General features: G+C 48.6%; 1 protein-coding gene across 1 annotated transcript in view; it reads left to right on the plus strand.

The window, feature by feature from the left end:
• STK35 (serine/threonine kinase 35) overlaps window positions 1–25,607 on the plus strand; it is a 45,567-nt gene extending 19,960 nt beyond the window's left edge. Inside the window, exon 4 of the mRNA XM_003732801.6 lies at window positions 20,915–25,607. The gene's annotated coding sequence lies outside the window, so the exon portion shown is untranslated. The remainder of the gene's footprint in view (window positions 1–20,914) is intronic.
• The last annotated feature ends 1,560 nt before the right edge of the window (window positions 25,608–27,167 follow it).

The raw sequence follows: 27,167 nt of genomic DNA on the forward strand, positions 1-27,167 counted from the left end.
TTTTGGTCTGAAGCCTCTTTACATTCTTGAATTTACGGACTCCAAAGAACTTTTGTTTTGGGTTATATCTGTGAATGTTTGTAATATTAAAAATTAAAATAGGCCGGATGTGGTGGCTCATGCCTCGTAATCCTAGCACTTTGGGGAGCTGAGGGCGGGCAGATCGTTTGAGCTCAGGAGTTTGGAACCAACCTGGGCAACGTGGTGAAACTTGGTCTCTACTAAAAATACAAAAATTAGCCAGGTGTAGTGGCACGCACCATAGGCTTAGTACTCGGGAGGCTGAGGCACAGGAATCGCTTGAACCAGGGAGGCAGAGGTTGCAGTGAACCAAGATCACACCATTGCACTCTAGCCTGATGACAGAGAAGGACCCTGTCTTTAGGGGGGAAAAAAAACCTCTAGTTGCGTAAGTAAACACACTTGACCCTTATATACCACCATGATGAAAAAACATCTCGGTGTTTTAGGATTGTAGATTTCAGAGTCACTTTTAAGTCAGGGCTAACTAGTTTTAGTTTTTTGCAAAAACAAAAGGAAATGCACTTGGGGTTAGGAACCTGGGATTCCCCTGAAAGAAGTGTTGTCTAGTGACAGTGCAGGGATTGAGTCTCATTTCTGTGTTTTCCTGACTGTGGCCTTAGGCAAATTATTCCACCTATCAGGGCCTCAATTTTATTATGTACAAATGGAGTTGATCCTATATATCTTATTGAGGTGGTTGGGGGAATCACAAGAGGTTGTGAAAATGCCCCATGTAAACAGTCTGAACTGACAATAAGGTAGAATTGTTTAGATGCGCACTTTGGCCTAGGTGGAGTATTGCCTTCCATTTCCCTCTGAAGACAGTTGTCTTCTTGGTAGCCTCACTTTTGTGGATTGCCAAATAGCTTTTCCTTTGACATAAAGCTGTAGTCAGGTCCACCCTGTCCAATCATTTGTTCCAGAAAAGTATTTCTGTTTTTAAAGATCACTCAGTGATGGGTCTTATTTGTCACTTTTGAATGGTATTTAATAATTCCTAATGGTTCCTACCAGCTAGCCACAGCCTTTTACCCCAAGCAGGAAGCCAGCCAAACTGATGTTCCAGGTGCCTCCGCCCACATGTTACCAGGGAGAGTGTTGTGGGATGAGGGAATCTGCATTCATGGCCAAGTCTGCTGTCTGATATACAAACCTCCGTTACTAGGGCCTTTCGAAGCCAAAGCCTTCGAATGACGTCTTTTTGGAGTGGGCAGCTAAGGCCTGCTGAAGGAAATCAGATGTTGGTGTGACCTGAGGGGTCACAGAAAACATTCCTTGTTCCATATGAGATCTTGGTAGCTGCCTAACATCAGAGAAGGGAATCAGGCCGAATTTCTTGTTGAAGTAGTAGATAATCTATTTATCCTTAGCCTGGGGCCCAAAGATGTGGCTTTTGGCTAACGTACTGGGTGACCTGTGTTGGCGCCTTGACCTGGGCTTCAGATCTTCTGTTTTGCAAGATCTCGGGCTGTACCCCGGTAGTCCCCAGACCTCTAGTACAAACCTGATCCTGAGACAGGAATTCACAAGTCCTTTCAGCTTATCTGACAGGCATGAGCATATTTGCCTGTTGAAGTCATGGAAGCCCAGTTCAGTGACCAATTTGCTTGCTTTGGGTTAGAGTTATACCCAAACTGTTGTTAACGCTGTAGCCATCAAGTTAATCAGCAGTGATACTAAAACATGGAAAAGAAATGCTTAATTAACATGGTTTGTTTTAAACAGCAAAGTATTCAAAACAGTCTCTGGAGAATAAATTTAAAAATGGTTTTAGGGGAGAAGTTGGGACCCCCACCCTGTACTAGATAGGTCCACTCTGAGTGTGACTTCCTGGCCCAGCTATCAGATGGCCAGGAACAGCTCCTGCCTCATAGGCGGAGGAACGTGGCAGCCTAAGTGGTTAGGCTGTGAAGAAAGGGCAGCAATGACAAAGATGACCGAAACAACAATTCACAGTCGTCCCTGGGCTGAGTGCTTTATGACCGATAATTCATTTATTTTCAAGTAAATTCCTGAAGGTCACAGAGCTAAGAAGGGGCAAAGCCTAGCTGTGAACCCAGGACTCAGTCCATGACTTAAGCCAGTTTGGTGTATTGGCTCATTGAATCATCTTTAAATTTAAAATGTTTTCCTAATTGAATTCAACAAATAACTGAGTATCAAACTACATGGAATTTCCTGCCCACCAAGCCCAGGGCATTATGAGATGCATGGTATGGAACGCTTAGTAGGCTTCAATAGGAGATAGTTCCTCTCCTTCTCTGAAAAGGTTCAGAGTGTGGCAAAAAGCAGCCGGATAGCCCAAAGAAAAGTAGAAGCAAGGAAGGTTCTTCCCTCATGGGAAGGTGTAACTGCCAAGGGGCCAAAGTCAGTGGTTTGGTTTTGCACCCCAGAAGCTGATCCCTCCTTAGTCCTTGGTGGAGGCTTGAATATCCCAAAAGGAGGATGGAAGAAGGGAAATGCTAGCCTGTGCCCTAAAGTGGGTAAGAATGGAGGTTTTATTAAGAACAGAGAGATCATGGGGTAGTGGTGTCTCTTGATGATCAATTCTTTGATCCAGGCAAATCCAGAACCCCTGAGCCTCTTTGAGACCCTGCCCATAAAGTGGGGTGTCACAGCCTTTCCACACCCCCTCTCACTAGCACTAAACAGCTTCAGAAGGCATGGGGGGTGGTTTGTGAGTGAAGAGTCGGAGTGTTTGTTTCTCTTTTCTCTCAGGATATGGAAGCTCAGTCTTCAACTGTGAAGACCCTGGTGGCTCTGGGTACCTGTATACAAAGAGAGGTGTCCCTTGGCGCCTGGTCTCTCTGCTGGTGTTTTCTGAGGAGTTTTCCTCCCCAGGTGGGAAAGGCTATTACTTTTTTTTTTTTTTTCTCGTAAGTCCCCACAAGCTCTCCAGTGGCCTGCTGTTGCCATCTTTTGATTGTTTCTGCCGCATCAACAGCAGGAAGCTGAGCTGTCAGTTATGTAATGGGGCTGATGGCCCCCCCAGGGATAATCTGTCCCTTGCAGCTCTGCAGGACATGAAAGCATCCATGAGGGGACAGGCCTGGCCCGGGGCTGTTGACGTCAAGGCCCAGTTGCTGCTCACATGTTCTTCCTCCGTGGCATCCTTGGCTCCGCCTAACCTAGATAGCATCCCTTTTGGCAAATCAAAGTGGTTCTTGTAATTGTCCAGCTGTGAGCAAAGCTGCCTGATGGTTCAGGGGTGCTTCCAACTCCCATTTCCTCTTACCCCAGGGACTCAGACACTCCCACCAACAATAATAACTACTGGTTCTCAAAACCTGCTTTGAGGGCCCCTTGACTTGCGCAGGGCAGAGACCCTTCCTTTTTATTCCGAGCCCTGAACTAAGCACTTCACCTTATCATTATCATACATCGTCTGCTTAGCTATTCTTTTATGTGCCCTCTTTTCTGCAGATAAGGAAGTGGAGAATCACTTCGCTAAGGTTTTGAGAGCCAGGATTTGAGACAAGGTGTGTCTGGCTAGAAATTCTGCTACTGCCTGCTGCATTCTGCAGCCTCTTAAAGCCGCTTTTAATGGTTTCTATTCTGAAGCAGATGGTGGGTTCCCCTCCAATAGCACCGCACAGTAAAGCATCCCGGGCTGCCATGGGTGTCCTTTGCACTCGGACAGCTGGTTTTAGCACTGGCACGCTGCAGCCAGGCCACCAGCCATCCCTTCAGGCGAGGTCAGCCTGCACATGGATTTCTCCTGTGTCACAATGATACTGCCCCAAACAGTGGCAGAGGAGGCAAGGCTGGGATAGTGTGAGGTAGCCATATATCCAAAGTCTGGCAGCAGAGTAAGGCAGGAGCCACATGTGCAGCCAGGTCAGAATTGCCAAAAGGTTGGAAAGTAGGAGATCCAAAGCACACTTCCACTCCCCAGCAGCTAGGCAAGCACCCGGCACTGAGGGAGTGCTGTCAGTAAGCCAGTGTCTGGCACCAGTTATAAGGAAAGGGCTCCAGTAGGAGCCAAAGGCATCGTACGTGTCTCTGGTCCTGGTGCCCTGGCAGAAGCCCATTCTGAGTGAACCCAGGGATTTAGGGTTGATGAGGACCCAGCAGAATGGTAGTGGTTGCTCTGTTTCTTTCTAACAAATCATCTAGCTCACTCATTGAATCCTGACTTAAACAAGGGATTCCATCACTCATGCCTACTGTGATTGATGTGGCTGCCCATAGCCCTGTGTTGAAAGATTCTAGAGCCAAGTCAGGTTTGGTAGGCAAGAGCCCTTCTGGCATACGGTAGGCACTTGCCCAGTGGAGGCATTGATTGTTTAGACCTGAATATGGTCTCCTAGGAACCTAGGGTAATAATGCAGATAAGACACAGACGCTTGGTTGTAGTGGGTTATATATGGCTCAGTAGGGATACAAGAAGACAGGAAAGAGTGGAGGAGGTGATATTTCAGGCTGGTTCTTGAAGGTAGGTTTAGGGGTACCTTGTAAGCCAGGGAGATGTGAAGGGGCCACATCTCGGGGTACGTACTCAGGTTTTGTTTGATTGCAGTACTCTTAGCTGTGGGCAGAAAAGGTACTGTTCAGGTGGTGAAATACCTAACGGGATACATTGTGGACAAGGACCTGGGGAGAGTGCCTCAGTTTCTGTCTTGATTGCTAGGCCAGCTGCGCTCACCCCTCTTTTCATTTCCACTAGTGAGTCCGCCATGGTATTACAAAATCAGAGGAAATGGAGATCTCCTCCAGCGTTTCTAGGATTCAGAGGCATGGCAGGCCTTAAAACTGCCAACCAAGTTTAAAATAAATCAATACCATAAAACACTGCAGTGAATTTCCCAACTTTAAAGGAATTTCACTTTCAGTTAGAGGTGCCAGGGGAAAGCCATAACTCAGCCTGCATCGTACACAGGTCAGGACTCTATATTTTGTTTCTTTATTAAAGAAAGTGACGTCTAGGGACATGGGAGGAATGGATTAGGGCCACCCTGGCACTCCATAGGCCATAGTGAGGAAGATGAAAATGCTTTCATTTTCCCAGGCTGCAAAAAGCATCTTGATATGGGGCCTGGGGAAGTAGCCTTATGAATAGTCACTTTTTTTTTTTTTTTTTTCCTGAACTCAGAGGCATGGTAGTGTAGAGTAATGGAAGGCAGGCTGGCTTTGGTATATGGTGTTGGGTTGTAGTATTGATTATCTATTGTAATGGGAAAATCACAAAGATGATGTGAACCAGATGACTCATTCTGCATTTACTTCCATCTTTTGGGGGAAAGAAAACCCTTAATAGCCATGTGCTGCACCCCTTTGTTTTTTCTTTTCTACTTTTCTTGGATGTGCTTAAGACATGCCCTCTCAGAAAGCTAGGCATGCCTAGGGCAAATCTAAGGCATGGAGTTGGGAGTATAGTGTCGTCAGATCTTGGCAGATTGTATGGGTATTGCCAGCACAGCACAGCCTTGTACCAGACATAAAGAGAACTGGAAGTCAGAAGTAAAGAGTCTGTTGTTAGTAACCAGATTGCATCTTGGATCTGATGATGTTTGGAAGGAACCCTTGGTTTGCATAGAGCAGCCGAAATAAGTGATGATACCACGCCCCAGACAAACAGGCAAACTTTAACTTTAAAATATATATATATTTTGGAGTCTACAGCAAGTGCCTAAACTGAAATCCAGATGTCACCACTGACACGGTCCAGAGGTCCTTCTCCCTCTTCTGACCTGAGCATCTTAGGGCTGGGGTCCCAGCAGGTAGAGCAGGAAAAGCCTTCAGAGCACAAAGCTCCATCCTGCTGTTCCGGAGTCCTGTAAGCAGGACAAGAGCTGTCGTGATAATGCCAGACTCCCTCCTGCTCTTAGAACTGAGTTGGGATCGATGCCATAGGGTGACCCAGATGTGAGTCTTCAGCCTAATTCTATGAACCTGGCTGAAGTGTAACCAAGGTTAAAAGATTGCTTTTATTTTATCTGCAGCAGGAACAGAGGATGTCATGAGTAAGGAGCATTAGTGAAGATATCTTCAAGCCCTTGTCTCACTCCTCTCTGCTCCTCCTCACTCAATTCCACCCCCAAGCACACAGTGTCTGTGAGAAGCCCTAGCACCAGTGGTTCTCAGGATGTGGTTCCCAGAGCAGCAGCATCACCTGGGAACTTGTTAGAAACGCATATTTCTGGCTCCATCTCAAACCTACTGAGTTGGAAACTGGGGTTGGGGGGGGTATTGTATCAGCGCTCCAGGTGTTGCTGATGAACACACAAGCTTCAGAACTGCTCTGGCAAAAGAGGGTAAATGTGCAGTCAGCTACAACATGCAGACCATTGCCTTCACCTTTTACTCATTTATCTTCAAAAAGCTTGGGCCTGGGCCTAAGAATCGGGAGGGCCTATAAGGTCCTGGCTTCTATAATTCCATAAGTAATTGTATAATTACCTAGCACTTGGGCAAGTCACTCCTAGAGAACCAGGGTACCTGAAGGACCACTCTTGTACCCTTTCTCCCATTCCTTCTGCCCTGGCATGTTCCTGCTTCCATGGTAGATGTGGTTCTGGGACCCTGGGACAACTGACTCCTGCTCATTTTACTTCTCCGTGGACTTCCCTGGGGAAGAGAACTTCTGAGCCATAATAATGATGAATGTCTTAAGGTGACCTAACGTGAGTACCGTCAGGGCAACCGCAGGATCCCTGTGAAGTCTGAATGGTAGGGAGATCACCCCTAGAGAAAGGAGAAATTGAGAAGGAATAGGGCATAGGGAATAGGGAAGCATCCCGAAGCACAGGTGGAACTGAGGTCTTTAAGTGGAAGCTTTTTTTTTGAGATGGAGTCTCAGCTCTGTTATCAGGCTGGAGTAGAGTGCAATCTTGGCTCACGGCAGTCTCCGCCTCCTGGGTTCAAACAGTTCTCCTGCCTCAGCCTCTGAGTAGCTGGGATTACAGGTGCGTGCCATGACACCCAGCTAATTTTTGTATTTTTAGTAGAGACGGGATTTTACCACATTGGCCAGGATGGTCTCGATCTCCTGACCTCATGATCTGCCCACCTCTACCTCCCAAAGTGCTAGGATTATAGGCATGAGCCACTGCATCCGGCCTCTAAGTGGAATCTTAAACATGACTTTGAATCGTGACTAGCAAACTTCTGTATCTGTTCCACAGACATGTATTGAGCACCCACTGAAAGCCAGGTTTGGGCTGTGGAGTGGAGAAGAATTCTCAGCCTCAGTCCACATAAAACCTGGGCATCTCTGAGCCTCTGAGTCTGCTCCGTAAAGGGGGCTTGCTAACACCTGGAGGGATTGCTGTGGTGATTAAATGGAATGTGAATGAAAGCTGGTATATGCCTGCCAGGTGTGCAGCAGGTACCACACAGGCGTTGGGTCCTGCTGCCCTTTCATGCCAGTTCTCGGGCACACTGGTGGCAGAGCGAGAATTAGCGTCTCGGAATGTGTGCAGGCTCATGTGCTTTCCCCTTCCCCACCAATAAAAAGGAAAACATGCATTCCCAGGGGTCCCATTAATTTTTTGGTTAACTGTGTTTCAGGGACTGGTGGGTACCTCTGTTAATAATGCACGGGTGAAGAAAACAGACATGGTCCCCACCCTTGAGGCATTGAGTTGGAGAGACATGTCATGTGGGAGTACATAGGTATAGTTTCAGCTGTGTGTAAACGAAGAAAATAGCAGAAAATGGGGACCTGCCCAAGGCGATCGGAGAAGGGCTCTCCAAGGAGATGGCATTGAAGCTGAGACCTGAAGGATCAGGCCTCTGCCAAGCAGAGGAAGAGGGAATTGGCTGGAGTGCAGGGGTCAAGGCCTGGGAGGCCAGGAGGAGGTCACTGGCTGCTATGCGGCAGTAGAACTGGAGAAAGGCTTGTGTAGAAGTAGGGAGCCCAGGTAGGGCTGTAGCTGTCCAGGTTAGTGGAGAGGGTGAAGTGGGAGTGAATTCAAGGTACATTTTGGGAGATTCAAAAGAGCTCTCAGATGGACTGAATTAGGAAGGTAGGACGGAGTGGCTCAGGGGTGACTCCATCATCTGTGACTTCAGTGACTGCATGGTGGGGACAGTGCCATGTAAGAGAGAGTGAACGTTGCAGCAGGAAAGGGTTTGCGGGGGGTAGAGAGATAAGTAAATGTGTCTTGGGTGAATGGACATAAGACTGTATTCTCTCTTCTGCATGGGTGTTTGTGGTAAGTGACGCCCGTTTCTTTTTTTTTTTTTTTTTTTTTTGCGAGATTTTGGTGGAAACCCATTTATCTTTTATCTGGATCTTCTCAGAGGACTGTTGGATCTGTTTTGGTGCTGAACAAAGAGCACCTTCACAGGCACAGAATGGCCTCTTGGACTCATGGCTGAGTCTTGCTGCATTTTGTTCTTTTCTTGGTAATCAGCTTCTCATTAGGTGATGATGTGTTGCTCTTCTGTCCTTATTTGCATCTGCACTCGCCGTAATTGTGTCTCAAGAACATGGAGTTTCGTTGTTTTTGTACTGTTTTGCTTTTTAGAGCTGAAAACCTGTGCGGGGTCCTGTCACATGGGCAGCCTGGTGATCCTGTCACGGGGCAGCTCTCCAGTGTGGGCATCTCACTCTCTTTATTTATTTATTTTTACTAGTTATATAACATCAGAGTCATGATTGCTGGCTGTAAAATTGATTTTGAGAACCACTTTAATTTGTAAATTAGGAAATACTTTCTATTTCTGGTTAGGGAAAGGCATACAGGGGAAGGAGGTGGGGGAAGAAGGTCTGTAGCCCCTGGTTTCAGTATTCTTTGGCTTTCGGTGGGCAAGCACCAGGAGCAGAGGGGCGGCCCTCCAGCCTTATCTGGCCATTCAGCCAGTGGGGAAGGGGCTTTGGAGTCACTCCCTTGGCCATCCTGGTACAACCGTAGTTTGAATGACAATATAGGGCATGGGTAGAGGCTGCCCCATCTGCCTGTCCACCAGACCCTTTTCCCTGGAACCCTGGGGACCCTTGGTCTTCACACACATTCAGCAAATGGTTACTGAGAATTAGGAGCTTGCTGATCATCCTGCATTCACTATATAGTCATGTGGCACTTAATGACAGGGATATATTCTGAGAAATCCATTGTGAAATGATTTTGTCTTTGTGCACCCATCATGGAGTGTTCTGACACAATCCTAGATGGGATAGCCTCCTACACACCTAGGATAAATATGGTAGATAGAGCCTATTGCTCCTAGGCTGCAAACCTCATAGCATGTTGTGGTATTGAATACTATAGGCAGTTGTAACACACTGGTGTTTGTGTATCTAAACATGTAAGCATAGAAAAGGTACAGCAAAACATATGGCATAAAAGAGAAAAAATGTCTGGGCTTGCTAGCTTATTCCTGTATTCCCAGCACTATGGGAGGCTGAGACAGGAAGATCAGTTGAGCCCAGACGTTTGAGACCAGCCTGTGCCACACAGGGAGACCCCCATCTCTACAAAACTAAAGTTTGTGGTTTTTTTCTTCATATTAAAAATGATGTCCCTGTATAGGGCACTTACTATGAATAGAGCTTGCAGGACTAGAAGTTGCTCGGGGTCAGTGAGTGAGTAGTGAATCAATGTGAAGGCCTAGGACATTACTGTACACCGCTGTAGAATTTTTTTAAAAAATAGATTAACCTTAGCTTACTGTAACTTTTTTGCTTTCTAAACTTAAAAAAATTTTTTGACTTCTTGATTCATTAACATTTAGCTTAAAACACAAACACGAGACAGGGTTGCACTCTGTCATCCAGACTAGAGTACAGTGGTACAGTGGCACGATCTTGGCTCATTGCAGCCTCGACCTTTTGAGCTCAAGCTATCCTCATGCCTCACCCTCCCAGAGTGCTGGGCTTACAAGCCTGAGCCACCATGACTGGCCCTTTTTTCTTCATAACCTTATTCTATAAGCTTTCTCCTGTTTTAAAAAATTACTATTTTTTTACTTTTTAAACTTTTTTGCTTAAAAACTAAAACCCACACATTAGCCTTGGCCTGTGCAGGCTCAGTGTCAGCACTCCCCACTCTTTTTTATGTTGTGAAATCCTCATCTGTGTCCTGGGTATTGTTTTTCCCCCAACTCTCACCCCAGAGAAAGGAAGTGATTTGCACTGGCCATGTGGCTAACTCGTGCCAGCTCAAGAGCCAGAGCTCCAGTGCTCATGCCCTTTTCCATCACGCTACCTCAGAGAGGTCATCGGAGCAAGTCCATGTGGTACCGCCCTGTCTCAGGGCCACCAGGAGCTCAGAGGGGGGAGCTGGCTTTTGCTGAAGAAGTAAGTGACGACAAAGTAGAGGACACATGACTTAAGATGGACCTTGAGGAAAGGAGAACAGGCGAGGATATTTTAAGCAGGGGACATAGCGCATCCAAAGACAGAACACAGGAATTTGTGAAGAGTACGTATCCCTGGGCGGGTTCACACACAGGCCACAGTAGAAAACTAAATAGGGCTAGGTTGCCAAGAGCCTTGAATGCCAGCCTGAGGAGGAACTTCGTCCTACAAAAAAAGGCGAGGGAGAGTGGGTGGTGGTGAGAAGGCTGTATTTTAGGCAGGTGAGTCAGTAACAATGAGGGAAGAACTGTCAGTCCCCCAGGGGAGGACGATGAGATGCCACAGTGGCAGTACATGTCTTCAGAAAGTGTGAGACTGCACAGGCACCTTCCAGAGCACGGGAAGGCAGAAAGGGCAACATCTGAAGAGGATGGTGAGAAACCTGTGCTTCCATGTTGTCAGGACATCAAGAGACTTGCTGTTGAACCTGTTGGACTGGTCAATCAAGGTTTAAACTGCAGCTCTCCTACTTACTAGCTGGGTGGTTTTGGGCAAGTGATCTACCTTCCCTGGGCCCCCACAGTAAGTGCTGCTTGCTGTAGGCTGTGTTCAGCACAGTTCCTAGCTCCTAATGAGAGTTCAGTCAATGGTGGCTCTGCGTATCGCCCTCCTCCTGCTGTTTTGTTTTTGCCAAATCCTTGTAGGCTAATCATACATTTTCACTTTGGTTCTTACTAACAATTTGTGATAGAATTCTTTCCCCCAAAGGGATCTCCAAGCCCCTTAGCAAGTGCCTCCAGTGAGTTCTCCTTGGTTTAGTGGGTTTTAAATCATTGTAACCAAAAGTCCATATGGACCTCTCTGTGGGTACGACCTTGTTGGAATCTTTCTTTTTATAACCACAAATTGTTTTGTCCCCATATGGAAGAGTGACCTCTCCCCTTTAGCTAGTAACAGCACCTTAGCATCTTCCTCCTGGCCAGGGCCCTGAGGACCTCAGCCTTTTCCTTGGCTCTTTCTTTGCTAATCACAGCAGCCACAGCTGAACCTGTCTCTCCAGGGACCAAGTGAGGCAGTTGGCAGATGTTATTCTCAACCCCACACTTGATAAGTTGAAGAGAATTAGGGTATCCATGTAGCTAACTGCTAATTGCCTGGGCTGTTTCTAGAGACAAATATTTCCCCTTGGTGTTGAGTTCCACCCAGTGCCTGCCTGTGTATTAGCTAAAGTGCTTAGGGGAGCTACCAACCCAGTGCCCTATTGCCTCTTGATTTCCCAAGGCCAGAAAGACATGGTTTAAGTGAGCCTGGATTCTCAGACACAGACAAGATGACTCAGTCAATGTGCAGCCCTGCCTACTGGTTATCAAGGAGACCTCCACATCTCAGAATCTGCAGTCTTGCCTACTGTTTCTCTGTGTGCATTTGGCAAACTTTTTAATACTAGCACTTTTGGCAGTGTACTCCAAGAAATCAAATCGTTTAAAACAATATTAAGCAACTTTTCATGTCTAAGAGCTTTCACACTAACTGCTTGCTCCACTGCCCTGACTGTCTGGCACACTTGAGATACAGCTGACATCTCTTTGCAGCAGCCCGCTGTCTCGGCTTTAAGCTTTGCTCAGACCCTTTGCCTCAGTAAATCATACCCTGCTGTACTCTGGGGCTGCCACTTGTTGCTGTGAGTGTGTGTGTCTTCCTTGTATAAGTGGGATGTGGACTGAGCTTCAGGGATGCGGCGTAAAGCGTCTCCTCCTGATAACATTCATCCACTTTAGGGGAGTCTCAGGCCAGGCACAGTAGCACGCGCCTGTAATCCCAGCTATTTGAGAAGGCTGAGGCAGGAGAATCGCTTGAACCCGAGAGGCGGAGGTTGCAGTGAGCTGAGATGGTGACACTGCACTCCAGCCCAGGTGACAGAGCGAGACTCCATCTCAAAAAAAAAAAGACAAAGGGGGGTCTCAGGTTCTGCTTGAAACTTCTGAGGAGGAAGGGGCCCTCACTGTTGCCCTGTTAGAAAGGGCTCTGGTGCGTTGGGCTGAAGTCTGCCTCCCCCAAACACTGGCCTAATTTCCCTCAGCCCCAGCCACACAAGTTGTACTGCTCACCTGTGCTGGGACCGCCCTGCGTAGAGCACTCGTGTGCCGCTGTCCAGTTAGTTTTTGCCTTAATAAATAAGGCACCTACAGAGGTCCTCTTGGTTCTCAGTATTCTTTGTGCCATGTGCCTTTCTCAGACTCTGAATGATGTGTTATTCTGCCAGAAAAAAAAAAATGCCTGGGGTCAGCTGCAGTGGCTCACGCCTGTAATCCCAGCACTTTGGGAGGCCGAGGTGGGCAAATCACCCGAGGTAAAGAGTTCAAGACTAGCCTGGCCAACATAGTGAAACCCCATCTCTACTAAAAATACAAAAATTAACTGGGTGTCGTGGTACACGCCTATAATTCCAGCTACTCACGAGGCTGAGGCAGGTGAATCACTTGAACCTGGGAGGTGGAGGTTGCAGTTAGCCAAGATCGTGTCATTGCACTCCAGCCTGGGCAACAGAGTGAGACTCCGTCTTAAAGAAAAGATTAGCCAGCTGTGGTGTGTGCCTGTAGTCCCAGCTACTCACGAGAATCACTTGAATCCGGGAATCGGAGATTGCAGTGAGCTGAGATTGCACCACTGCACTCCAGCTTGGGTGACAGAGCAAGACTAATTAGCTGGGCATGGTGGCATGCACCTGTGGTCCCTACTCAGAAGACTGAGGTGGGAGGATCACTTAAGCCAGGGAACTCAAGGCTGTAGTGAGCCAGGATCATGCCTTTGCACTCCAGCCTGGGTGACAAAGCAAGGCCCTATTTCAAAAAAAAAAAAAAAGACATCTTGGGAAGTCCACAGTTTCAGACTAAACCGCAGTGTTCCAGTCCTAAGTCTGTTCTTCTCATTAACCTTTTACTGTAACTAACTTGGACTAGGGGGACACATTCTGACGTCAGGCCTGCTCCAAATAGCCACACTTGGATCTCAAGGACCCCCTTGACGTAAAATGTATTTGCTGAAGTTGGCCGTCTTCTTCCCCTTGAAAGATGGCCCCTGCTCAGAAGTCAACAGGAACCCCCGGTTGTGTAACTGATAGGCTCTGTAATGTCAGGAAAATCTATAATCCCTGCATGCCTCATTTCTCCCACCCAGCTCTGAAGGTGTGAAAGAGGGGAACAGCACCCTGTAGCATGGTAGAAAAATAGCATGGGCTTCCGACTTGGACACAGTCCCAGCTCTGTCCCTTACCAGCTGCTGGAGTTTGGAGAAGTGGTCCAGCTCTCTGAGCATCACTCTCCGCACCTGGCTTGCCGGGATTTTCAGTGGGAACGTGTGCAGAGCACTTGGCAGTGACGCAGGAACTCAACCAAAGGCAGAGATTTTTTTATAACCATGTGTTTATGTTAAAACCCTATCGTGGAATCAATGATTCTGTGAAGTTTTATTGCTATGTACTAATTCCCAGTTTCTAGCAATCACCTGGTTTTTGAGCTCTTGGTCAAAAACCCAACACTGCTGCTTGGTCACCTGAGAGGCTTAAGAGAAGCAGCAGACTCTCCCTGTCCTGCAGGAAGCTCAGGGTCTAAGATGGTAAGATTGGAGCACATGACATGGCTGGTGGAGTCTGAGGACATCCATGCCTGTTCACTAGGCAGGGGCAGAAGAGTCCCCATAGAGACTGGGCCCTCTCAGAGTGTTTCCTGGGGAAGGCATGAGGAAGGGAACCCAAAGGGTGAGTGCAATCTGAGTGACAGATAGGGGGTGGGAGTTGGGGTACCTAGACCAGCAGGAGCTGAAGACCCAAAGCAGGAGGGAGGCTGTCACCTCAAGAGAAGATCAACTTGAGGCTAAGGCATCTTGACTGGAATTTTTGCCCCAGCAAGAGGGTTTGGTTTTGTGTTTTTTGGATGTGATTTGCAGCCACTGTTGTAGCTTATTAAGGTACCTCCTGTGCATCTCACTCTACCTGCTGTGTATTCTATTTCTGGTCTTTGTACCCAGCAGAGAAGACATTTCCTCATTTTAGGCTGAGCAAACTGAGGCTCAGGGAACCCTGACTTGCTGAAGGTCAGAGCTGGGCTGTAAATTTTGGATTTTCCTACTCCAGAGCCGATGGCTAGAGAGACCACCACCTCCGAGCCATGCTTCTCTACATTTGGGGCGTGCTCCTGGATATCTACCTATGGGGGAGCTGTCCTAGTGAGAGTCAGATATCATAAGGCGTGGACCTGTGGTCTTCAGGGTTGTCATGGAGCACTGCAAAGCTTCTGTTGTACATATTGATCTCTGCCCTCTTGCTCTTCTTTTTCCTAACATCGTGCCCCTTCTCTATACCAGAAGACTGAAAACAGTGTTATCCATTTGTCTGTATTCCCGCCCTTCAACCCTGGCAACAGGCATGCAGACATCCCTGTTTTTGCCCTACTTTAGGCACCATAGTTGGGAGCTCAACCTTAGAGGAATGATGCATCAGAAAGCGTGACTCCCTTGCCTCGCTGCCTCTGACTGATGGGAAGAGACATTCGTGCCAGGGCCACCAAACCCTCTGGGGCTGGCATGTTAATGTCTAAGTGTGAAAAGCCAGATGCCTTGGTGTATTAAAAAGTAAAGAATGACTCATTTGGAAGCTAACCCTGCTTAGCGAAGAGGAGGACTGCCCTCTGTAACCCTGACAGATGACTTTTCCTCTGTGCTCCTGTGAGCCTGCTTGCTCCACAGCATGGTATGCTGAAAGTTAGTAACCTGAGCCTCAGTTTGCTCATCTGTAAAATGAGGATAATTCTTACATGGTCCTTTGGACAAATGAGGTGTTGCATAATCTTGCACAACTGCTAGCATGTCATAGGTATCATTAGCTGCAGTGATAATACCGCTGCACAGGACTGGATGAATTTAAGTAAGAGTGAATTCTTGGCTCCGCACCTAGTAATACCCCACTTTGAGTTTACACTGTGCCTTAGTCTATGAGTGTGCCAGTGAGATGACTTACTTTCCTGTTAACCAGATCTGAGAGGCAGGATAGAAAGAGGAAACTGGGCTTTGGGTTTGAAGTCTCAGTCTGTGATATCCTAAACAACCAAAATGAATGACATGAATGACAGCAAGATCGATATTACTGAGTGCCCCATCCTGTGTCAGGTGCCATGACAGGCAATTTACTTGAAGAATTCTTCACTCTTCACAGCAGGCCCCCGAAGGGAAAAGAGTTCCATGCGCATTTTCTAGTTTAGGAGAAGGAGATTCGGATCATGGAGATAGTAAGTGGCAGAGCTTGTATTTGAACCAGGACTGTCTGCCATAGAGCCTGTGCTCTTCCCTAAGAGAGCACTGAAGTGAGGACAAACCTCGTGGTTTCCAGACTTCCACGTTTCCTAAGACAGTGCAATTTTAAAAGCTGGGGAGGCAAGTCTGGGAGAGAAGCAATTTTTAAAACCATTCCTACTTACTTTCACATCATTCCATCAAAGAAATTATGTTTAGGCCTGGCATGGTGGGTCATGCCTATAATAATCCCAGTACTGTGGGAGGCCAAGGCAGGAGGATTGCATGAACGAAGCCAGGAGTTCAAGACCAGCCTTGGCCACATAGCGAGAACCCTATCTCCCAGCTACTCGAGAGGCTGAGGCAGGAGAATCACTTGAATCTAGGAGACATAGGTTGCAGTGAGCAGAGATTGCGCCACTGTACTCCAGCCTGGGTGACAGCTGGAGACTCCGTCTCAAAAAAAAATAAATAAATCTAGCCAGGTGTAGTGACATGTGCCTATAATCCCAGCTGCTCAGGAGGCTGAGGCAGGAGGGTTGCTTGAGCCCAGAAATGTAATGCTGCAGTGAGCTATGATTGCGCTGCTGTACTCCAGCTTGGGTGACAGAGCGAGACCCTGTCTCTTAGAAAAGAAAGAAAAAGGTAATGACATTTTGACATCAACAAAGTAGGAAGGCCATCCTTTTAGAGTAAGGGATAATCACTAAGGTATTCTGTGCCTGCAGGCTGAGGCATAGGGGAAGGAGGTGAACACGTGAGCCATCCTTGTCCTCAGCCCCATCCTCCTGTGCATGTTCCCCTCAGACCTCCCAGGCTTCTGTTCTCCAAGCTGCTGATGGCCTTAATGAGAGCCCTTCAGTTTTTCAGTCTCCTTAAACAGACCAGACACCTGCCTGACTGGAAGACCGTTCACTGCCTAGTTGGCACCATGTCCCCCTCTGTCCCCTAAGCACTAGACCTGTGCACAGGCACGTAAGCCTTCCATGAGCCTTTTTCTGAGTGAGTCTATTTATAAATGAAGGGATTAGATGGGTTTTAAACGCCACTTAAGCTCTTCTTGTCTTCTCTAGGAAGGGATTTTACATTACATAGTTACATGTCAAAAGCAGGGGCTTTGGAATGAGACTGCCCTGAGTTAAACCCTCTTCTCTGTCACTTAACTGGCTATGGGGCTGTTCTCTGAGCTTCAGTTTTCTCATCTCTAAGACTAGGGGGACAGTAACCCCTACCTCTTAGGGTTGCTGGGGTGAAGTAAGGCAGTGGATGTAAAAGACTTGATCCTTTGACAGTGATTGGAAAGCAGTGCTGCTTTACTCGGTTGTTACCTACAAAGCACTTCGAACTTACCTGGCACATAGGCACATACAAACTGCTCCAGAAGTGGCTGCTGTTATGCCCGTTATAGAGAAATACGAAGGTGGGAGGCACTGAGAGAACTTGGTCCAAGAGCTGAAATGAGAAAGGTAGGGATTCATAGCAGATTTTCCCAGATCATGGACACCTGCCACCCGCAAGATCATATCAGATGCAAGCTATCTGAACCATTGCTGAGCTGCCTTTAAAAGCACTGAATGAAGACTGTCATAGTGCAGAGCCTTTGGGTAATGAAGCTGGAAAACTTGGGATTAAGTGCTGGTTCTACTCTGCTCAGCAACTCTGGTGTGGGGCAAGTTGTTCCATCTCTCTGGGCCCGTTTTCTTGTTAAAGCTGGCCAAATCCATCCTCACAGTAATCACGGAAGTGCACAACAGGTGTCAGTTGCAGGTTCATCACATCACCTCTTTTCATTATGCTTAGCAGCTGTGATTTTTGCCCTCAGAGTGGGCTCTGTGGTCAGAGGTAGGGGTTCCACAGGGAGGGATGAGAAAAATCCCAGTCGAAGCTGGTAGCCAGGCAGTCAGGCACAGCCTGAGCGATCAGAGCGGAGATGTGGCATTTGCTAGGATGAAGTGCCACAAGCCTAAGGCCTCCCCTGGGACCCAATGGGGCTAAATTCCCTTTATAGGTCTGCTGCTCGAACAGAACCGTGTGGTCTGAGCTATTCTGTTCATAGCTGCAGAAAGTATCTCCACTACCTTGGGTGAGCTTACTGTGCTGTTGGCTCCCTGGGAAAAGTGCTCCTTCTCTGATGGCAGATGGGAAAAGAACCGTCAGCCAAGATCCTCTCCGCAATACAGAGCTCTCTTATTTTCCTTCTTTGTGCCCACAAGAGAGAACCAGACTCAGACCCGTGGGCTGTTCGAGGCTTCCAACAGGAGGGCCGGAGCCAGTGCCAGAGCTAGAGGGAGGGTGGAGGAGCCTTTGGGAAATGTCAGCCTCACTTCCTGGCATAGGACCCAGTGATTACAGCGGTCATTACAAGCTGGTGTCTCAGGAGTTCTTGCAGAGTGCTGTGCTGTTAGTCTGACCTTCTGCAGTCATCACACTGTGTCCTGCTAGTTTTTTATGTAGAAAGGAACCTCTGGCTTCTGAACCTGCCTCCTTGCCAACACTGCTTTTCAGCTGCCATGTGCTACCTTCCTGCTGATGGGCATCCTTTTCAGGAGATTGTCCTCAGCTAAGGCCCTATGCAGGGAGGGAAGAAAAGAATGCTGGAAAGTCATAACTGGTCCCAAAGATTATTTGAGCACATCACATGTGACTGTATAATTTCTCGTCATATTTCACAAGGTCTTAATGCCTCAGTGGTGAGGGCCCACCCTAAATACCCTCTTCCCCCATCTTTGGGTTGATCTGCTGTGTCTACGGAAAGCACAGAGAGAAAGCAGTAGGCATGCTAAATAGAGCTAGAGTTTGAGGTGGCTGCTGAATCACCAGGGAATACGTTTATCATGATTTTCTTTTTCCATGTCAGAAAATGGGATATAAGACCTACAAGTGGATTTTTTGAGAGGAATTAGCAGGCTGAGGAACAGAAGCAGCAGAGTAAAAGGCTGGGCCTGAGAAATCCTGTATTTTCTTTCCAGATGAGCCACACCCACGTCCTTCCAAACAGACGCTGGGTTACCCGCTCCCTGGGCAGTAGAGCAGGGAATTGCAGTCTGCACTCCCGTTTGGCAGTGTAGAAGCTCTCACTTGTGCACTGGACATGGAAGAGCCCAGACAAGACCCCACGTCTGGACGTTTCTGTTGGAGCTGCCGGCTTTTCTTGTTCATGAAAGTACCCTGTTTTTCCTATTAAAAAGTAAAATGTGACATTGGTGTGTGTTGACTAATAAGAATCAGAAGTAGGGGAAGAAGATACGGTCACAACAAGCACAACATGTTGTATTTCTTGTCAGATGTTCCTACACTGGAGTGTTTGTGTTTCTCATAGTTACGGTCATGCTGTGTGCCACACAATTTTGTACCCTACTCTCTTCCACCTACCCAAGGGAAGTGGTTTTGCCATCATCTTCAAAACGCCATGCAACAATCTCACTTTCTCTGTAGTATATCAGTAAGTTGAAGGATCATTTGCTTACCTAATCCTTATTTTTTGACTTGTGAGTTAGTGCCTTATAATTTAAATAATACTTAGTGAACTTCTTTATCCATAAAGTTCTTTTCATATTTAGGTTTATCTGTTAAGCTTGACTTTCAAGAGTGGAATTTTAGGGAGCCACCAATCTAAACACCTTTGAAGCCCTCAAAATAGCACCAGACTGCCCTCCAGTAGCTTTTTCCCCTCTTCTAGCAGTGTGGGGAGGACCCTCCTCATGGTACCCTCACCAGCCAGAAGCACTGTCAGTGGTTGCATGGCTGAGAACCACAGCCTGTTCAGATTTAACACGTTTCTAATCTGGCTGGGGACAGTTGGCTAGGAAGGGGAGGACTCATTGAGTATGCTTGTGTACCTGCTATGGGCCAAGAACCTGATAGTCATCCCACTCAGACCTCAACAAAGAGCCCCCAGTGTTCAGAGGAAGAAACTGAGGCCAACAGGAAGTACATTATCCAACACTGTCCTATCCTGCTGCCTCTTGGGAGGACTACCCAGGTCCCTCGCCAGGAGCTGAGGACAATGAGCTGGTGTTGTCAGACTGCACAGGTGGCAAGTCATGGCAGCCACAGTGCTGGCTCTGCCTCACAGAGAAAGGAAGCTGCTAGGGGATTGCTCACACACAGTGAAAGACTTGTCTACTTTGGTCACTCAGACTGAGAATAGGCACTTTAGAAACTCCTTAGATGGGCCAAGGCGGGCAGATCACTTGAGCCCAGGAGTTAAAGACCGGCCTGGACAACACGGCAAAAAACCGTCCCTACTGAAAATACAAAAATTAGCTTGGCATGATGGCATGTGCCCTGTTGTCACACTACTGAGGAGGCTGAGGTAGGAGGATCACTTGAGCACAGGAGTTCAAGGCTGCAGTGAGCTGTGATCAAGGCACTGCACTTCAGCCTGGACGACAGAGCAAGACCCTTCTCTAAAAGCCTTGATGATTCCATGTGCAATGAGACTGGAGCACTGTTGCCCTAGATGGCCTGCCCTGCCCAGGACAGCACTATACTTAGCACTGATCCGATAGCTCAGAGCGGGGCTGCCCAAGACTAATCTCTGTGGGCCCTTGGATTCTAGGCCTCCAGTAGAATAAGCCCCTGAAGGGCAGGCTTGTTTTATTCCTGAGGACTGGCACTAAGGCAGTTTTCAAATAATAGTGAATACTAATAGGATCAGGCCCTCTTCTCAGTTTTACATTCATTTAATGTTCATCTAATCTTCATAATAGTCTGTGATGCAGGTATAGATGATGAGACCAGCGAACAGAGGACTTAAATTCCCCACAGTGCACGGCAGCAGACAGTGCAGGCCCAGTCCAGCACTGCTCCTGGCTGTGGGACTCTGGCCTTTCTTAAGACCTTGGCCTGGTTCTGGTTCTCAGAGGCCTGAGCTTCATTCTTCTCTTTAAAACAAGATAACTAAACCTAGAGAGCGTTGCTGTGGCACTTATAACAAACAGCACAGTTAGCCACAGAGAGTGGGGAAGAAAGTGTGGGTGGAACCAATGCTGACAAGGTCCATGGGACAGAAAACCCAGGGTGGGCCCTGCTGTACCTTCTCTTGACAGTACAGGGAAGTCTTGGATTCACGATCGGTTTGGCAGCTGGAGCCAGCATGCTTGGGTTCCCAGCCAGTGTCTGCCCCTTAGTTATTGTGATCTTGCGTAAGTTACTTAGACTGAGCCTCAGTTTCCCTATCTGAAAAATAAGCATGTGTGTCTAGACCTGGGAGGTTGAGACTAGATTTACCCCGTCTATTTAGAGTGCTCCCCCACAGTCCCCAGCACACACAGCTTCAGCATTCCTCTGGGTTGGGAGCTGGTGCCCAGGCCTGCTGACCAATGTGTATCTACTCCTTACATGCCTTCTGTCTTCCAGGTCGATCCATCGGGACCCACAGTCTCACCATGTCTCCTACAGAGGACGGCAGAGGGTACAGGCGGTGGCTTGGCTGGTTGGCGCTCTCCTGACAGCTGGATCTCCGGCAATGTGAAGCTTTTGTTTGGGTTTCCCCCCTTCCTTTTAGTTTTGCTTAATTTTTCTTCTTCTTCTTCTTCTTTTTTTTTTTTTTTTTGGTCTTTTTAATTTAAACCATTGAGACTTCAAAAGAACAGGAAGCAATGCGGTGGTGTGGACAGGCACCAGTTTCTTTGAAGAAATTCAGTGTGGACAAGGCATATGCATAAATTTCACTTTTAATTTGTATAAGGGATTAGGGAGCTATTTTCAGTTATGTCCTTCACTTTCCCTCTGTCTTCCTTCTTTATATTTCTCTCAGTTCTACTTATGACACCTCACTTCCCCAGAGAAGGCCTGCCTCCCCATAGGGAATCTGGGGATTTCTCCTGGAACGGGGCATGAGGACACACGGAGGCCTCCAGGCCACACCTCCCTACCAGATGCAGGAACTCCTGGACTCGGTGGGCTGGCCCTGGCTAGCCCGTGGGCCTGAGAGATAATCAAAAGCGAAGAACCACCTGGAAGAGGAAGACCAGGGTTTGGCCAGAACTAAAAGGGTCCCAACTCTGGGCTTTGTTCTCTTTAAGCTATTGGGCGCCCCAGGCCACACCAGGACTACAGCGGTGGGAGTCCGTTCCTCTTCCGCCCTGTGTCAGAGGGAACTGGGAGGGAAGGGTGGAAAGTGACCGTCTCGCACTTGCTGGCGGTCGAGCAGCCATCCCCCCACTCTGTAGACCTGCCTTTCTGTAGGGAAAAACTGTTGTGCCAAACTCTGGGACACAGCCGGGTCTTGAGCAGGTGTCTGTCACTGCTGTGAGGTCAGCGCCCCTCACCTGACTGCCTCCTGGATCGTCATCTTCCCAGATGTGTCCCATAGTATCCAGGTGTCACAGAAACGGACTGAGGCCCTAAGATCTGGTTGTGACTTTGTCATGATAATGGTGTCCTGAACTGGCTGCCATTGTGGTGTCCTCACAGTGCAGGGCATGCCCTGTATGCTGGGGTCCATGGTGTCACATCAAGCGCCATTCCCCTCACCCCCAGAGACTGTTAGGTGCCTGTCCTCAGCATAGACGTATCTGATGGGAAAATAGTGGACCTGCCCAGAGCAGGAGGTGTGGGACTGGGTAGACCCGCTGCAGCATTAGGGGCCCATTTGTGGGCTCGCCACCTTCAGGCTTCCCCAGCCATGACGCTTCCACCACCACCGCTGCCTGTCTGTCACAGCCATGCTTGCACTCTCCAGTGACCCTCTCGCACCTCCCTAGGGAAGCCTCCGTGCCCCTGGGCTGCGTCTCTGGACCCATCTGTTCTCCCGCTGCAAGAAGGGGCCCCATGTTGTCCCTCTGGACGGGACTGGCCACTCTGAAGACTTTTCACCCCATTATGGCCAAATAGTATAGGGTCCCTGGGGAGGGGCAGGAGAATCCCTTTGTGTTCGTTTTTGGTTTTTGTTTTACCTTAACCAGCATTGGATGGATAGGGGAGAGGGTTGGAGGGCATTTCAGTTTCTATGTGACCAAGGCAGGGGCTTTTACTTGCTAAGCAGCAATCTTTTGGCCCTGAGAATTTGGGAGAGAGCAGTGCATCAGGCCAGGCTTGGCTGTATGTTCGCACACATTCTTTCAGCCTTCTCTCAACCCCCTCAACACCAAGCTTTCTTCCTTCTTGTGGACGGAGGGTTGGCTGCTGTTAGCAAGATCCCATGGTGATAACCAGGCTCTTCCCTTCCTGGGCTGAAACCCATTGTGACTGCCTGACTCTCCTGTCTCTGACTTCTCAGACAGTCTCCTGAGTGCACTGAGTTGTAGCCAAGAGGTTGGGAACAGCGGCATCCCCTAATTGCAGTGCATGTTCCTTCTCTGCCTGCCACCCTGCCTTCCCTTGGGGGCAGCTGTCTCTGTACATGACCAAATGGGAAAACAGTCCCCAAGCCCAGCACCCCCCTCTCCCTGGCTGCAGCCCACGCTGTAACATCCCTAGTGAGCTCCAGCCTAACGAGCCCCTTGCTTTCTTTTTCTTCCCTACCCAGGTCCCGTAGCTCCAACTAAATAAGTTCTTGGAGCCATCGTGCTTTCCCTTTGTTATTTTTCTTGCTCTCAGAGTATCCCCTGTAGGTGACAGGTGAGCAGCCTGGTAGGTGTCGCCAGCCTCCATGCCCCCTTACCTTCCAGGACTCCCAGCCAGTTCTTGCTTATTGGCACGACCTCTTTCCATAGCGCAAATGCAGGCCAGCTCTTTAGCCTCAAGTGCCTGCCCCTCCTCCCTCCCTTGCTTTCTCAAACACTTGCCCACCTCAGGCACTCAGTCCTGAGTAGACGCGGGCTCTGCCGTGGTGAGAACTGGCTGTGGCTCAGCCCTGAGTAGCACCTATAGTCTCAGTGCAACTCCACTGTCCTTGTGTGGATCGGCTTCTGCTCACTGTCGCGTCCCCCCTCCTGCCTCTTCACTGGGTCTCAGGCTGCCGGCAGCTCTCTGGTGCATCATCTCAGCACCACCAAGTTTGTAGGACCTGCCCAAGTTCTAGGAGTGTTCAGACCTTAAAACCGCAGTCATTCGTTCCCCTTGGCTCTGTGGCAAGGATAGCCCACTGGAGGGGCTCTTGACCTTGGCTGTTAGGGATCTGAGCTTGGGTTTCCCATCAGAAGAACCAGCAGGACAGATTGTAGTGCCTTATTCCCTTGTCCTCCCCTGACCAGGCTCTTGGCTCAGCTGGAAGTGCGTGGCTTCTTTCTCCCTGTCTGTGTCCTCTGTCACTTGCTCTTTCACCAGCTCTCATTCCCAGAGAGCCATGGGGGAGGGATCACCCCCTCACCCCCACACCCTCCTGAGGGCTATAGCCAGGTCCGCAGCTCCCCACCATCACCAGGGCACTCACTTGCGGCTATAGCCCAGGACAAAAAAACTGTGCTTTGCACAGGTGCACACTCTGCCTCTTACCTCTAGCCAGGAGGATGCGTCAGTCTGTTCATTCGAGACTGGCCCTGTCTGAACCCTCTCTGGGCACTGGGGACTAAGGTTGCAGGCCTTAGCCTCGTCTCATCCCAGAGGCATTGGGTCAGGAGAATGAGAACTTTTTTCCTCCCACCTGGACATAGTTTGCCCCTATGGCTGCCTTTCTGAGGGAGTATATTAAATGTTTACTTAAGAAACACCCTGTTTACAGCTAGAGGACAAACACACCCAGCACTGGGTGGAGATTTAACTCTGGACAGGGCCTGGCCTCCTTGGTGGCAATGCCAGGGAGGCCCCAGAGCGAATGAGGGCAGAGATGCCCAGGGCAGGGGCGAACACCCTCCGCTCCCTCTGCTCCCGACCCTGTGGTGCTAGGACCACTCCCCACCTTCCTCACTGCCTCCTCACCCTGCACATTCCCCGCCTCCGCATTCCCTTCCTCCAGGATCTCAGCTCCTTAACATATCAGTTGTCTTCTAGCCTAGAAAACCAGTGTTTGGAGCAATAAGATGATTGCTTTTGCTTGAATCTTTTTCTAAGAGAAGGAAAAGAGCTGGCATTGTGGGAATTTTCTTTCTTTTTATGCCATTGGCTGTTTACCTTCTTAGAAGACATCTTAATACATGGATGTCTGGGATTCAGCCTTGGGGCATCTCCTGGAAACTTAGAAAAGCAGGAGTCAGCCTGCCACCCCCTAAGGAGGGACCCTAACTTTCTGCCCTTGCCTGGATCCATATGGCTCCTTTCAGCCCTGCCCACCAAGTGCAGCCTCCTTTCTCCATCCTGCCCATGCACCCCCCCTTCCCCCCGCATCTGGGGGCACTGGTGGCTCTTACGCTAGGTGCGTCTCAGACTATCCCTCCCCTCAATTGGCTTTCCCTCCTAGGCCTGTAGGACATAGCTTCTGGGAGTCTCCTCGGCCCTGGTAGCCTTGGAAGAGCTAAGCTGACATTTTTTAGCTCTTTAGGCCACTGGGTTTTGGAGGCAGAAATCCAGAGATAACTGGCTCTGCCAACCTGTCATACTGGGCTGTGGCACAGCCTTCAAGACAACACAGGCGCATCTCGGATCCTGCCCTACTTGGGCTTTGAGGGCTTCTGTCTGGAGAAATGCCCTCAGAGGGTAACCACTAGGTGTGGCAAAGAATTGGCCAGTGTTAGCATCTACAGCCATCACCTGCCTAAGGTTGCAGAGGGTATCAGCAAGGAGGCCACCCTGGTGGTTTTCTACGAGAGGCCACGGGAGGAAGGGAGCCTCTTCAGGGGCACTGGAATCTTGTGCCAGGGGCTTCTTTTCATCAGAGCCAGGGAGTACATTTCAGTGACTTCTGAAACATTGGTATAACACAGGCATGAGCGTGAGGGAGGTTTTAAGCCAGGCACAAAGTTAGTTTCAAATACTAGTTAATAAATCTATTTTTCTTCATTTCCTTTTTTTGCACAGAAGCTGGTAATCTAGGACCTTACGTGTGAACAACTTTATATGAATATTTTTTGTACTTGGTTTACTTGGGTTGGTATGATACATTATATTTAAGTTCCTTGAACACTGTGGATCCCCTAATGTGTATGAATGACTGAGGCTTTGTAAATTAAGGGACGTTTGTGTGAATAAAGTTATTTGATGGGGTCAAAGAAGCCATATGTGATTTTAAAAAGAGTGTTTTGTGTTTTGTCTGTGCCCTGTTTGGGAGGAGGCGGCCAGCCCATGCTGCAGCCCCCATCCCAGCCAGTGGGTGGCGTGAGAGAAGGATCCTTGGCCACCTCCATGTCCCTGTGCTTGAGGAAGCTGCCTAATGGCCGTTGACTGGCCTTCCCATTCTACACCTGAGAAACCAGCACTTAGAAGTGGAAGAAGCTCTCTGAAATCATGCAGCCATGACTGGGAATCCTGTATCCAAACTAAGCCTGGTCTGTCCTTCCAGGGGGGTCCAGGGCCTAAGCAGACATTGTGGGCCTCTCCGCCAGACATTCCAGAAGCCCTCTCAACCCCCAGGCCTGTGATTCTGCAGTTCTACTTTGAGAGAGTTTTAACGAAGAACTAAAATGGGTGGGTCTCCGTACCACAGCAGCAAGGGTGTAAGGACCAAGTTTTGGAAAAGCTCAGCAGAGAGGTCGGTTCCATCAGAGGTCAGCTCAGTGGCCTGTGGTTGGTAGCATCCATGTCCAAAAAGCAAGGGATCCAATGAAGCCAGGCCATCCTGGTTGGATTGGGAATGGGAAAAAGAGCACATAGCCCATCTCTCTTTTTGTGTGGGCCAACAAAAGCCATATCCCATGAGGAGCAAGGACTGGAATTTACGAAAAGCCAGATGCTTTTGTGATCACCATACTGCCTAGTAGGTGTGATGTGTGCTCCTCTAGGCATGAGAAAACTGAAACTCAAGACTGCTGAGTGAGTGCTGGCTGGGCTGGGAGAAGAGCCTCCGCCGCTTGCCAGCCAGGACAGGTTGCTGAGCCCTGTTGAACATGTACTTCCTCAACCAAAGGAGGGGTGGTGATAGCTACCTTCAGACAAGTTGCAGGCTAAATGAGAACCTATTATTGGGCCCAGCACATAGTAGGCACTCAACAAATGGTTTGGTGATTTTCCCAGAAAGGCAGGTTTGCTATTCACCTGGGGTCTGCTGAGCGCTAAGCCCTGACTCCTGGCATCATGCAGCCTTTGTGAAGCTTACCCATCTGCTGAGGGTTGATGTTTACCGTGGGGCCCACATTCAGGGGCTCTGCCAAGGAAACCCAGGAAAAATAAAACTCCTGCAGGAGGATGGAGTCAGGACTTAGGAATGTGTGAGCTAGAGGAAGAGATAAGACTGGCCTGCCTAATCTGCGAGTGAGCAAGCTACATTCTGGGTCCAGTGGCTGCTGGGGATGGGCCTTTTAGAAAGGGATACTTCTGTCCTTAGCCTGGGCAATAACCTGGAGCTTGAAGGACAGCCCACAAGTTTGTTTTCTTATTAACAGATTTATTGAGAGAATGCATCCTTCTGAAGTGTACGATTCAGTGGTTTTTAGTGTATTTACAGAATTGGGCAGTCATTACAATAATTCAAAAACATTTTTAATTTCCTTGGGTATATACCAAGCAGTGGAATTGCCGGATCATATAGTCACTGTTTGGTTTTTTGGGACCTATCAAGCTTTTCCCAAGTGGCTGCACCATTGTCCATTCCCACCGGCAGTGTGTTAAGAGTTCCGGTTTCTCCACATTTTTGCTA

This window comes from Callithrix jacchus, chromosome 5 (assembly GCF_049354715.1).
Source record: "Callithrix jacchus isolate 240 chromosome 5, calJac240_pri, whole genome shotgun sequence".
NCBI classification, from domain to species: domain Eukaryota; kingdom Metazoa; phylum Chordata; class Mammalia; order Primates; family Cebidae; genus Callithrix; species Callithrix jacchus.